The sequence below is a fragment of the Seriola dumerili genome, unplaced genomic scaffold (assembly GCF_002260705.1).
Source record: "Seriola dumerili isolate Sdu_G_001 unplaced genomic scaffold, Sdu_1.0 BDQW01001556.1, whole genome shotgun sequence".
In the NCBI taxonomy this organism is placed as follows: Eukaryota; Metazoa; Chordata; class Actinopteri; order Carangiformes; family Carangidae; genus Seriola; species Seriola dumerili.
The window spans coordinates 126,716-141,430 of NW_019175811.1; positions in this window are offsets into that span (position 1 = coordinate 126,716).

Consider the following 14,715-nt stretch of genomic DNA (forward strand, 5'->3'; position numbering starts at 1 on the left):
TAAACTGGTGGGCTGGTCAAGGTTAGCCACGTTGCTGGCATGGATAACAAATAAAAAACAGTCCCTCATGACTTATGTAAAAGGCTTGACAACAGAGAACTGAACGAACAAACAAGTAAAATATCATTTACAGGCAGAAACAAAATGTTCACACTTTTAAGCTTTGAAACTGAATTTCCAGGTACAAAGTTGAATGCACAAGACATTACTCGATATGGTATTTGGCATCTTGCTCAAGGGCACTTCATCAGAACAAATCCCTGCTGAGGTGAGTGCAGGGCTTGAACAAGACACATTACAGTCCAAGTGTAAGACTTGATCTTGCTGTGATCAAGAAGAACCGCAGGGAATTCCAAATGAGCGCATACATTATTGCGTTTTATTCAAAACCTCCAGGAGCTCGAGATGAGTGCATACATTATTTTATTTTATTTTAATGACATGTAATTTGTTGCACATAGTAGCTCCGGTTAATTTTGCCTTCCGTGATACAAAAAAAAAAGCAGTTTAAGGTAATTACAAGAGATTGTTTTAAATGGAAGATAAATGGCTTACTGCAGGCTGCAGCTGAATCAATACTTGACTACAGTCTGAAGCAGTGCTGCATCATTTGCTGAAATTACCACCATTGATTGGTTGCTATCAGTCATTTTTAATTTAATTTTAAAAGACTGTAAGTAAGGGTAAAAAAAAAAAAACTGACTGAATATATATATAAATACTGAATATATTGGTGTTCTTCAGAGGGATATCGAAGAGGTGCGACAGAAAAACAAAGCAAATATCCTCCCTGAAGCAGCGCTGAATAAACCCGAGTAATGACCGAGCTTCAGTTTAGTTTTATTCACTGTAATGTAATGACAATAGTGTTTGTTTTTTGTGTGTTTTCTTTGAAGTCTGTACTGCAGTCAATTGTGTCAAAAAAAAAAAACTGCCTTAATTAACAGACGAGTTCGCTCAACTCAACAATTTCTGCATAGCTCACAGGGCTAAAAACTGTGAGAGTGGGACGGTCGGGTATGAGGTCAAACACTCAAGTCAAATGCTGTGCTAATGAGCGTGAATCATACCATTGACCACCCACACGCTGTTGACTCTCAAGCACCTATTGATTTTTTTGGCTCGGACAAGCTGTTCCTCCTCTGCCCACTCGACGACCTTCCATACTCATCTCTTTCTTGATCCTCCTCTTATCTTTTAATGTTCTCACTGACCTTTTATGCCTCTTTTTCAACTCTAAACTTTCTCAAACATGACAGGTCTTTGACTTCGTGACTTCTGCTCTCTTTTAAGGCGTGACTGCGCGGAGTTAGAGAGGATATCTGACAAGGAAGAAAAAAAAAAAGCTGCTGATTCAGTCCAGCAATGTGTTCATTGTCAATCTGGGATCACCTGGAGGGCAGCTGGTCTTACCACGGTACTGCTGAGGTAATCAAGCAAGACTCTCACTGCTCCACTGGAGCTCCAGTGACACTTTGACCTCTAAAGAAATGCATGTTTGTGGAGTGGATGGGCACATGCAGTACCAAAAAGCCTACAAAGGGCAGGCTAACTTTAATGAGCATGCCGTGAGGTAAAACTATACAGCCAGAGCCTCAGGCAGTAGCATGGCATGGTGTGTTGGACAGGTCTGGATGCACCTGTGAGGACCTGGCTTCAGTCAAATATGCCTTATCTAATTATGATTAGAGCTTTTCTTTCATTTTTTTGGCCATTTGTTATTTCCCTTGGCTAAATTGCTACAAATATAGAGATAAAAAGAGTCAACAGGGTTAGGAACATGACTCTGGATAAATGCTAATGTTGCTCCATGTCTGCCACATGTGTAAGTTATTAATTTTATGTGTAAACTTAAGAAGGAGCAGGCTTGATGTGGTGATTTATTTATCTACTTTGTCACTGCATATGCTATCATTTAATTCAATGTAAAGTTCAGTGTTTTTTATTTCAGCCGTGTGTCTTACATGTACAACTTTATTAAAGAGTTCCACACTGGCCAAGGTCATCTCCTACACATTATATACTGTACATTCAATATATTTTCAATATAAGTACTTTTAAAGTTTCTAGCATATAACTTTGTCAACTCACCTATATAACATTATTACCTGTCACTGGGCCTGGTGGAGGTGTGTGTGTGTGTGTGTGTGTGTGTGTGTGTGTGTGTGTGTGTGTGTGTGTGTGTGTGTGTGTGTGTTTATGTGTGTGTAGGTCGGGTGTTGCTGTGACAGCCTGATTTACAGGCCATTGGTGTGTTTAATGGAGCCGATGAAGCAATGATCGCTCATCCAATCCTTTCTCGCCTTCCACCTTTTCTGCCTGGGCCTGATACCACCAGCCATCTCTTAAGACACACACACACACGCGTGCACACACACACACACACACACACTCGACATCTATGTGATGCAAGAAGGTGGTCACACATACACCCCAAAGTCTACCCACACACAAATCCTGCTTTATAGGGGATAATCCAATGACAGCCAATTTGCTGGAGGGATATACTTTTTTTATTTCATTCTTTATTTATCCATCGCTTGTGCTTTTACAAGGCAATTTGTTAGGTGGCCAGCTGGAGGAGGGAAGTATTAACCTATACTTCCATTACTATGCCCCCCCCCCCCCCGCCTTCCTCCTCCTCCTACTCTCCCCTATCCCCTCGCCCGCTCATCCTTTTAAGATTAAGCCGGCCCCCCAAAAAAAGGGGGTCCAGTGTAATCATGAAAGTGTCACATTTCAGCTGAGAGAAGAGGAAACGGTGGCTGCGGGGTCACTCTGAAATTCTCTTCACTCTCACTTCTATTCATTTATTTTTTTCTTTCTCCCTCCCACACTGTCTCCATCTCTTTATTTCCTCTCGCCCTCACTAGCTCCTGTTCCTTCTTTATTTATTTATATCAGTCTGTATCCCTTCTCTTTGCTCTTGTTACTTCTCGTCTTTGTCTTAGTTTTGTCCTCTTTTTCCGTCTTTCCATCTTCACCTCCATTCCTCTCCAGTCTTGTTATACCTCCACCTCCCCTCCCTCTCCCTCTCTCCCTCTCTCTCTCTGTCTCTGACAGTGGTTCAATAAGCAGTGCCTCCAGAGTGGTCTTGCTCAGTCAGTGGCCAATTACCCAGTCACACTGCCTGTCCTCTGGGACAGACAGGATTAGCAGGATCTGTCGTCTGACCAGACACACACCCGCGCACACACATACACACACTCTCACCCTCGGACACCTGTCACTTAGACGTGGACAGACAACCTGTGGGTTCTTTTTTGTCTGTGCTTTTTTTAAAGAAGAAGAAGAAAAAAAAAAGCTCAGGCTCCACCATCTTTTTCTCCAACGGGCAATTTGACAGGCCAGTGAAGAGAGACACAGAGAGGCTGTGGAGAGGAGGAAATGTATGCTGCATCAAATGCATAAAAAGCGCGGTACAAGCTCCACTGGCGCAGGTGGTCAGTGTGCATGTGTGGTGACCAGCGGAGCAACACTGAGGGGATCAGACCTCACCTGGAGCAGCTTTCTGCTTAAGGGCAGCTAGCTCAAGGCAACGTGATGGTCACAGCAGTGCAGCCGGTGAAAGCAGCAACAGGAACCTAATGTCACTCACTTCTACCCCCCCCACACACACACACCAAGGCTCAGCTTCTTCCCTGTTGTAAGCATTTCACTTCTGCACGGCTCCTTTTACGGTGTTGGGATGTCAGCAGCACACACTCATCAACAACAACCAGTTTTGATAAGCTGCTACAAGATGACCAGCAGCGATCGTACGATATTAAAACGCCTCTGCTTCCTGCTCCTTATGTTTGGCCGAGTAGAAACAAATGGAAAAGGAGGAGGAGTCTCTATTGTTTAAAGCGTCGCTTCGCTCAAATTACAAGAAATTATATTTTCCCACTCATTTCATAACCTGTGTGGTCGGGCTGTAGCTGTACACTCAAGAGTTTAGAGTGTATCCCAGCTCTGAGGTTAAAATAAGCACTTACATAAGGTTAGGAGACCTTCGTCGCCATGGTTACTAGAATAACAAACTGGCGAAGGCCCAGCAACAGCTTTAAAAGAAACGTGTTTACTGATGGTTGGAAAACAGGGAACAGACAGGGGCCTCCTGTTTGACTCATCCACCCGCCCCGACCTCCTCTTTCTACCGGCGGCTACACCCGCCAAGCTCTCCGCTCTTGTGTGGCACATGTGCTGTTTAGAGGGTAACACTTTATTGCACGGCCCGTGATTTACAGTTACTGTTACGCCCATGTTCCCCATAGTCATGTTTTCCTCCACAGTACCTACATTTAAGTACCAGTATGGAACCGGAAAAGTATTTTAGTAGAGCCTGATTCATACAAGGAAATAAATTATTCTTATTATGCTGTTACTGTGTACAATAATAGCACATTTACCACTTCAGGTTCCTGGTATTTTTTTGAAACAATGGGTCTTTGATTTCATACATAAGTAAAGAAAAGCACACAGGGGAATGGTGACAGTGAATCTACCCCTGCCTCCAACAGATGGAGCTTGCACGTGAGTTGTATGATGTACATCCGATGAAAGTAAATCAGGCTAATTAAGATTCAGATAATCAGATAATTCAAGAGTTTCATTTGTGGCGCTCACAGCGGTGATATATTTCATGCTGTCACTAGTTTTCATAGGGGACGATTTGTTTGACAGAAAGTAATTCCAATAAAAAAACTTTTTCGCAGTTACATCGATGGATTATCCCGAGAAACAGGGACATTGTTTCTGTAAAGAGATGATCCCACTGAATTGAACTGAAGTGGATTTATCCCCAGAATCTCAGAGATGGATATCTCCAAAGCCTGGACAAATAACACCAAAGCTATCTGCACTTGATGCCAGAGGTAAATAAGAAAATGTATTTTTTCAAATTTGTTTTATTACCAAGGGTGCTAATGTTTTTTTTGAATGACAACTATAAGCTATTTGTGTTCTGCAGAAAGTGCTGTATCTCGTTTCATTTAATCTAAAAGGGGACTGCTTCTCTGAATAATAGGCGATGCTTCTGTGGTTGATACAATACCAAAGCCCATTCTTCATCACAGATACAATCACTGTCCTGTCTCCAGTATGAACCGGGGCTTTAGTCAGGGCTCACACATTATTAATGTGTCTAAACCTTCCCAAGAATAACACTTGTATGATTATTGTAACTTTTTCTTTCCAGTAGAGAAGAACTGCCAGCTTGGCTGTGGGTCCTTCGTTCAAACATCCTTCATGGTGCAAAGCCAAGATTTGTTCAAACCTTACTGAACTTCATTTTGAATTCCAGATCCTGAGGTTTCCAACGATACCAAACATGTCAGACTGAATTACAGTATGCACAATGATCCACAATACATGTAGAATTTTCCCTTTTGGCAGCCGTGTGCACGTTGGTCTCCCCAGGGTTTGAATATTTCACTAACCTTTTTTTTGTGATGCGCCACACATACAGAATGTGTTTTTCTAACTTTGAAGCGAAACTGAAGACTGTTTTCAGTCCAGAGTCAGAAGGCTGTTAAGCTTGTCCAGAACCCAGGCGAGACTGTTTGGCGCTGGAATCATGGCTGCTGACTTCTTGGCTCCCTGGCGTTAAGGTCGGAGTCAGATTTGCCCTCTGTGGGCCGGGTCGTGTCGGTGACGCGAGAACTCTGCTCTGGTTCCATTGGTTCTTTGAATGTCAGCTCTCTCTGCAGTGATGACAGGGGATGGGAACCACTGTGGTCCAGACTGAAATATCTCAACAAATACCTGCCGGATTTATGGTCCCCAGACAATGTCTCTTACTCACTTCGCTGATTCCTCTAAAAATAGCGACTCCTAGTGAATTGTCACAAAAATCCTTTTTGACCATCACTTCTGTTGGATATCATAGAGATACTGAATTTTAGACTTACAGAAACAAAAATGTAAAAATGAAGAAACTGTTCAGAGATTTGTCTTTCCTTCCCTTTTATGTCCACCCTGCCCTCCCAGAACGAAGCGACCCGCGTGTCTCAGTCATTCCAAAACCTTCCAGGATTTTTTTTCTCTCACCCCTCTTAGACTGTTTGCTGACACGGTGGGAAATGAGGCTGGAAATGATCTGAGGAAGAGCCAGATTCCTTCCTCTGTTTCAAAATCCCTCTGTGGGCCCTTTTGAACTCGCCAGCGTCCAAGGCCGGCTTATCCAGCCGCTTCAAAGACACTGGAGACCGCGTGTTACATCAGGGCTGCGGTGACCACTTACGTGCTCCCTACACGAGTGGAAACAGAGAGGAATGTCCTCTAATCTCAGCCCTGCAGAGAGAGGCTTTCAAGTAAGGCCTGGCGTGTTCCTTCTCTGGTTAGGGGAGAAAAAATACTTGCAGGATTTCCAGCAGGTAAGTGGCACCCTGCCTGTCGTCGCCTCAAGGATCTTATACAGAGGTCTTACAAATCCCCAAGGTTCACTGAACTCTGGTGAGGCTGTTTTGGATTTTTTTGTGTGTGTGTGTGTGTGTGTGTGTGTGTGTGTGTGTGTGTGTGTGTGTGTGTGTGTGTGTGTGTGTGTGTGTGTGTGTGTGTGTGTGTGTGTGTATGTGTGTGGAGCAAGGTTGGGTGGATTTCACTTTCAGCTTGTTTTCTTTAAATTTCAAGAACTTGATGTTCTGTAAAAACATTATCATATTCCTCTGTTTATCTCTACTGTTTGAATTTAATTTCCAATTTACCTTTTGAATCAAATGAAGGTAAAGTAAATTGCACCTGTCTCAGCTCGGCACAATAACTGAAGGACATTAGGCAGACAGAAAGACGTGATCAATATTAGCTATTTCTACTATTATGGGATTTAAAGTGTACTTTTACTGAAGTCCTCACTCTTAAATAACTCTTGTCAAGTAAAAGAAAGCACAACAGACTCGTCTGACAACCTCTCATCTATAATCAGTTTATTGCTCACAAGGGGGAAAAAAAGAACAGAAACAGTGCTCCTTACAGCAGCGAATGGGAGCCAAACAGCCTGAAAATTACTATCATTCCCCACCTCTCCTCCAAAAAGCTCTTTTTGATATTGACTGAATCAAAGAGGCGTCTCCAAGTAATTAAGTAAATTATGGCGCGGGCAGAATTGTAGACTTGGTTGAGAAACGACGGCGTATGGATTCCTCTCTAATTACAAAGGAGAGCTGGACAGAAATAGATCTTCCTTTCATCCTCAACCTTGGTGTAGTCTAGATGTAAGCCTGGACTTACCCCCGTGATCGACCTGTGCGCCGAGAAACAGGGCCACAAGTTTATTTCCATGCTCCGACCGCTTCACTCCATTCATATTTATTCTATTTCCTTGGGAAAGTGCAGTTTGGATTTAGTGAGATGGGGAAAAGGAGATACAAGACAGTATATTATTGAATTAATGGGGATACATGTGCCTGGGATTAGAGGAAATTGATAGTCACAAGGTAACACGTGGCCTTGACTTTAGAAGAAGAGGCTATAAGTCCCCCCAGATGCCCCCATTTTTTGAAATTATTGGAATTTTTCTTCTCACATTTTATTTATCTGGTTGTTAAATTTGATCTCCCAACATGAAGGTCTAAGTGTTTCAAAGCCCCCTCCACGCTGCTGAGAGTGAAATCCTGCAGGAGAAATGCTGAATCCTTTATCCACTTATTTTATTTTTTATCAGCCTAAATAAGGTCATATTTAAATATATCCAGTCTAAATGGTCAAATGTATTTTGTTTTTTTTCTCCCTACTGTGTCTCCTCATAGCAACTGAAGCATGAGTCATGTTTTTATGGGGTTATGTCTGGGCACTTTCCTGAAGTTAAGGTTATGGAGAAATCACGGTCAAAAAACTGGTGAAATATTCAAAGAGTCAATACTAAGTTGAAGCACGAGACAACACAGGTTTACTTTTTCATTATTTAACAAAAAACACTATCTCTCCTTATCCCTTTTGGTAAAACAAAACAGACACGTTTGGTCTCTGACACACGAATTTCCTTCAGAATACATTTACAAAAAAAAAGTAGTATATTAAGGTTATTTCTATCTCCCTGCCCCCAAAATACAGAGGACCTCTGTGTCTGTCAGTAGCTTTGGGTTTGAATAAAAGCTCCCTGACCCAGATTATTTGCAAAAACATGAAAAGATATCAAAAAGACAAATTCCCCTTTAAATTGAATCAGTATGTTCATTTTAGATTCACTTCTGCTCCGCTACAGAAGGTTCACAGGGTATGAGCCCCCTTTGGTAATAAATAATACTTCCCTCAGAGTCAGGAAAATACTGTAAATCCACTCCCCCTCCCCAAAAAGCAGGGCGCCAATCAAACAGTACGGTCTCCATAGCAACAGTTATCCCAAATCAAATGGTGGAGCATCTAGCGATGTAGCTGCTGCTGCTGCTGCTGCTGGGTGGCGTCTGTCAAAACCACACAGTCATTACCTGTACCCCCGTTCCTTTGTATCACAGGCAATCACAGCCTATTCACAGTCTGCAGAAAGCAGGGCGCCTTTTCTCTCCCAGAAAGTGATCGAGCCTGGATTTTGAAAGAAAACCCAGCGTGAGGCTTTCCTTGTGACAAGTTCAGACCACTTTCTCCCCCTTCCACCTTCTCCTTGTCATTGATCAGAGGTGGGGGGGTGGGTGGGGGTTTCTTTTCACCCTGCCGAGTGCCTCCCCCGTTACAGAATCAGGTCCAGGCTGGTCAAGTGAATAACAGCTTCCGTCTCGCAATCATGCACTGCAGCGAGTCTGCTCTGTAATGACAGGAGTGACACCATCATCACCAAAAATCTTCACTTATGGAGAAAGATTCAAATTGGGGGCATTTCGGTTAAAAAGAGCTTCATCACTCCATACTGTGCTAGCTGGAGGAATACAAAAGTAATTTCTCTTCTCCCCGATCCTCCATCTTCCCCCCGAAAGTACAAAGCAGTGCAAAAGTTCCAATAACCTGTGTAACAGGGTGATGGAGCTCAATTTTTCGACCAAGACATTTTTCTCACTATGTCATTTTTGCTTTGTTGAACTGCTCCTCTCTCGGACACTTATACCCATTTCTCATTTCCAGCACAGCCTGAGCTTCAGTCGGCTTGATGGGAACATCTTGCGGATGCTCAAAGCCGGGCTTTTCTCCGACCCAATTCTGCATGCAAATCAAAGTTGGATCAATCTGGGATCGTCTGATGAACTAATTATGCAGTAATTGTTCTGGTCTAGACCACTGATCCATTGTATGAGAGCGGCTCTTTGTGTCTTTCTAGTGCTGATTGAGAATGATAATTGGGTTTTTTGATTGGCAGAGGGGCAATTTTGATCTCCCTTTTCTTCTTTGCCCCTGCACATGTATATGCAGAAACACACCCACTCCCTCCTCCCTTCCCACACTCTCCTTCCCACCCAAACCCACCCTCTATTCATCCTCTATTGAATGCCAGAGATAAATCCATCCTGCTAGGCAAACTGTAGGCTGGTATGGAAACCTTTAAACAGGTTACTGAGGGTTAAGTGATGAGGCAGGACCACTGTGCATTTGCAATTAGTGCATTTGCATAACTTAATTGAGTGTGTTTGGTCGATGGATTGTCATTAGTTCTCCCATCACAGCCAGCACATGCAGGGAAGAGTTGAGATGACGGGTCCCCTCGTGCACCTACGCCCACAGAAAAGAACCAGTGGACATGCATGCATGCACAAGCACAACACAGCAGCTCAGTGTGTCTCAGTTTAATGCCTCTTTCTCTCTCCTCTGCTGACTTAACCGCAACATGTTCTTCTCAGTATGAGTCCAGTCATAATCACCATTAACCAGAATCCACACAATTTGAGCGGGGTCACGTAACAGCGACGCAACTCGACCGCGTCTCTTTGAAGGCAGGTCAGCCAAAACAAACATCTGACCCTGTTGAGAAGGTAATGATACCCCATAATGAGGTGGTGTTATTACAGTAAAGCCTTTCTCAACTTTTTGACTCTCTGACCTTTGTCCTCTGAGGTTTCAACCAATCAAATGGCCCCTCCCGCTTCTAATAAAATCCAAGTTGTTTGGCATGCAGTGGTGTTGCTGAGCAGAGCTTGAGGCCTTTGTCATGGGCAAACAGTCCAACTGGCCAAGTTTAAAGGTCACATATTTTCTCATTTACCTCTAGTAGCATGTAGCCATGCAGATAGTTTCTGTTCTAACTGAAAATCTACCCCTGTCCCAACAGAATTTAATTTCTGTAAACAAGGACTGGACCTTGTACAAATTACATACAATAATTATTCATTTTCATTTTCAAATGACTAATTCATATTACAAAGTAGTCATAGTAATGCATGTACATGAATAAGTGAAAAAACGACGCCTGATATACCAACAGGGCACACGCTTTAAGGAAAGAGGATTTTGGAAACGTAAATTCTTATCCAGCAGCTGTCAGACTAAAATGTGACATATTGCACCTTACACACCAGCAGTGTGTGAGCTTATCATCACTCATGGCATGTTTGAGCAGGATACAGGCCTTTTTAACCAGGAACACCAACTAGTCTTTTAGCTGCCTAATATTAAAGGAGCTATATGTAAGTTTTGCCATCGATAAATAACCAACATTAGCATTTAGCTGTTTAGAAGAAATGTTGGGAGTTTGGTGTCAAACTTCATTCCTTTACCTGCCAAGAGCTGTCTCCAGCAGTGTTGACTGTCTCGTCACTTTACGATAGCAAGTCACTGCACTCCAGCAGAGCAAACTAACACAGAGCTCCATAGGGCTCAAATCAAGATTTGTTTTTTTCGTCTAAGAAAATGTCCCCAAACATATATTTCAATGACAGGAGAAATCTCAGCAGTGGATGCAGAAAACCTCAGCAGCTTAAATGGAAACAGCTATTTACCTCTTGCAGTCAGTGATTTGGATGAAGTGACCGTTTAGAAGCAGAACAACATAAAACTACAGTATGTAATTCTGGTTCTACAGGAGGAGGTGATCATGGAGAGAGCCAGTGAAAATGTAGTGGTGTCCGTCGTAAATAGATATGTGTTCCCGGTCAAATTACCGGGTTGAATAAGCACAGAAGATAAGTCCATAAGGCAGTGTGGCGTAGATTAGCCACAGGACGTCAGTCAGATTGAAAAGAACGACATCACTGGGACATTTACGACCTGCAGACAGAGGAAAAAGGTGCCATTTTAGAGCCATTACACTATTTAGATATGTAGCCTCACCAATGCTATACTCCCACTCCTCTGCTCTGTCTTTCATTTCCCCTGTAAGCACTTAAGTCTCACTCGGCCCCCCTCCCCACTTCACCTTTCCCAACCATTGCCTCTGCCTTGTTTGCTTTTGTTGCAAATGTAGCCCCATAATTGTCCAAATCAATGTTCAGCAGTCTCTCTCGCTGCGATTAGGCGGAAAATTAGGTTATGCGGCAGTTGCCATGGTTTCAAGGCAGTGGATTTCTAAAAAAGATCTCCCGCGAAGCCAGAGACTGGCATGGTATAATGAACTTAAATTAAAGCAACTTTTGTCTCAATGTAGATTTTAATTACCCAGCTACTGTCTCAGACAGAAGGAACGAGGAAGAAAAGGAGAAGAAAACGCAGTGAGAACAAGTGAGGGGGTGAAAGAACGGGCGGAAAACAGGGTTTATGTGCCAGAGCGCTAATTTGATCCATTAAGGGATGTGTGTGTGTGAGAGAGAGTGTGTGATGTGTTACCTGTCTACTGAATATAAGGTCTCATTCTCACCCATCAAGGAGCATGGTGCAAAGGGCGAGAGTTGCGTCTTGTTAAACTCCAGTCTTCAGCTGAGAAAAATCTAATTAGTCTAATTAGGCGTGTGCAACAGTTGGAGATGGAATGACTTCTCCTCTGCGGCTTCCTCGCTGAGAAAAGTGAGAAAATATGTTTCTTCTGTGAAAAGAGTGTGAAAATATGTGCAGACGTGTTGATGTAATCGACAAATCCACATCCTACCTCTGACTGCGATCACCTGTAGCCTCATTTCTTCCTTCGTAACCTGCTCCATGATCTTTAATGCTGCTGATGATATAATAACTCGCTCCTGGTTTCTTGCCAATGGAGATGCTCCAAAAGTAAATGATTAACAGAAAACCGTGCTCATCCGCTTGCGTAACAAGATACATTCAGCCAGCCCCTGGCACTTCAGCAGCAGCTTTCCTGGAGTGTTTGATCACAGAAAAGGATGCATTTCTTCAAATATCTGCATGGCATTTAACACCCGAGGACTTTCTATACACACTCCAAAAAATGTCATACACCCTCACACACACACTCACACACACACACACACACACAGACGTGCACACCAGCAGTTAGATCACAGATGTTTCTAATGTGTTGAAGGGACGGTGACATGCAGCTGAACTTGTACAACATGCAAAGGATTACATGTTTACATTTTGGGAAAACAGTGGGGTCTTACTGCGGCTCTTATTCTGAAGGGCTGTCAATGTGTAAAACAGTAGAATAGGACTTCCTGGTTTGACAGCATCATGAGGAATCTATACAATTTTTTACATAAAATCACAATATGACCTACAATGTACATTTTGTTTGGTTCCTGTCTTTCTATTGACTTTCCAAACATTTCATTGTGAATGTGACAGAGTCGGACTGTACTCTACAAAATAAAACCTGATAAGCTTTTCTCAGTCGTTTTGACTTTATCTCACACTGAAGGTCCTTTCATGTAAAAGGTCGAAATTCTACGTGAGAAGGTTTCATAAAAGGTCCTGTGGGATGCTTTCGCGTGCTATATAAATCATGCAGGGTAAACTTGGACTTAAAATGTTGCATTTGAATGAGCGTCACTGCTCCTCGATTTCTCAGCTAGAAAAACTCTGCCATTACTCTGTGTTGTGGCTATTAAACTGGCCTGCTGCAATTCCATATCCCCCTCTCTGGACGCATCCAAGGAATTCTGAAGTATGGATGAGCCAGTCTGACTGAGGCACTCTTGAAATGCACTTAACACCACAAATTGATGATATCTAAAGGTGTCAGAACATCTTATGGTGGAGTTTTCCTTTTAAATTCCCTATGGTTGGACCCTGTGTTAAACATGGTGGGTGGCAGATTGCTCCACACAGGTTAAACACTCGGCTGAACTGATATGAACAGAGTCTGACCTGGCAGTGGGCCCTGATTTTCGGCTGGGGTTAACACAGACAGCTGAGTATTTCCGAGGTCACTCATCCAATAAGAGAGAGGTTCAAGATTAAACTTCCAGCAGGCTCCAGACAAATTCCATTGAAAGTGAGGATAGAGGTGATTATCTCTCTGCATTACAAACAGTTTCCACATTTAGACTTAGATACCGTGGATGTCTGAGCTGGAAATACACCATAGTGCGTGCTCACCATGTTGGTTTATAGGATTGAAGAACATCAAAGTCTCCAACTTCCTCTTCCTCTTACTTTTACTATTCTGCACACTTCTGCTTTTACTGTACCTGCAGTCTTTTAAAAAAATCCAAAAGGAAGTGGACTGCCAGCAGTGCTTCACAAAGATCCCCCTAACTTGTAGAGGTGTACTAAGCTCCAAGTAGAATATGCATCCCTGTGTGTCCATAGATCATGGTGCCTGATGATAGCTGTGTTGCTCTGAATAACTGTCATAATTCCAGACAATTTGGGCAACTTGTAATTCACAGGCGAGCGCCTTTAGCTATTCGACTGGAGCTTTTCAGCAGCCGCACACAAAAGAAATGCAATTTTGCAGCATGAATATTATACCTGAGGTCTGAAATGAAATCCTCATGCTGAATGAAAGTCATATTTTGTGATTGCGAACACTATCTCACTGCCCTACTTGCGCAGCTACACAAACACACACACACACACACACACACACAGAGCGAGAGCAGGTTTATATGAGTAATCCTTGCTACTGATTCAAGGCCTGTAATTGTAAGCAGCGCAGCAGGAAGTGAAGCAAGTCTCAGCTATTGACCGGCTTCACTCTCACACTGAGCTAAAACACAGGGGTGGTGGCATTGCCGCTGAGAACATGTCAATTTTGCTCTTTAGAAAAGGGGCACTGCTTGAAGACTGAAAGCAAATCAACACGGCTATCGACCCAGACAACCCAACCCTGTAAATTGCACTCAGAGAGACGAACAAAACAACAAAAACCATCACTGGGCTTTTATTGATGGCCAACACTTTGGGTAGCATGCCTCACTTCCAGACGGGGATAAGATTGAAAAGACTCAAAAGAAAAGCTTTGATAGACCGTTACACAGTGTGCACTTGTAGAAGCATTTGAGCTCAAAGATGACTGTCAGCCTCGGCGTTTTAAATCCTGATCAACAACAGCAACACACTTTTCAAACCTCTTTGTCCTGCTTTTGCATCACATGTTGCTCAACAGCAGTACAGGTGAGAGCATGCCCCTCTATTAATAGAGGAAGTGACATCATAGAGTCAACAACTGACAGCAGTGCTGTTGTGCAAACACTGCAGAGCGGCATTGTCAGACAGCAGCTCCTCTCTTACATAGGGACAGAGAAAATCTAATTTTCACTGTGTGTGTGTGTGTGTGTGTGTGTGTGTGTTGTGTTACCACATTTGACATTTCTGACAGTGACATCTTATCGCTCTGTTCTTTCACATGCTACAGTGAGAAAACATGTTGAGGCCTCTGTCATGTCATGTCCAAAAGACTCCATTGTTTCTCTTTGACATAAAGGTGAACTGTGACAGGTAGCCACCTTGAACAAACAGGAAATGTACCAGCCAGTGTGTTAG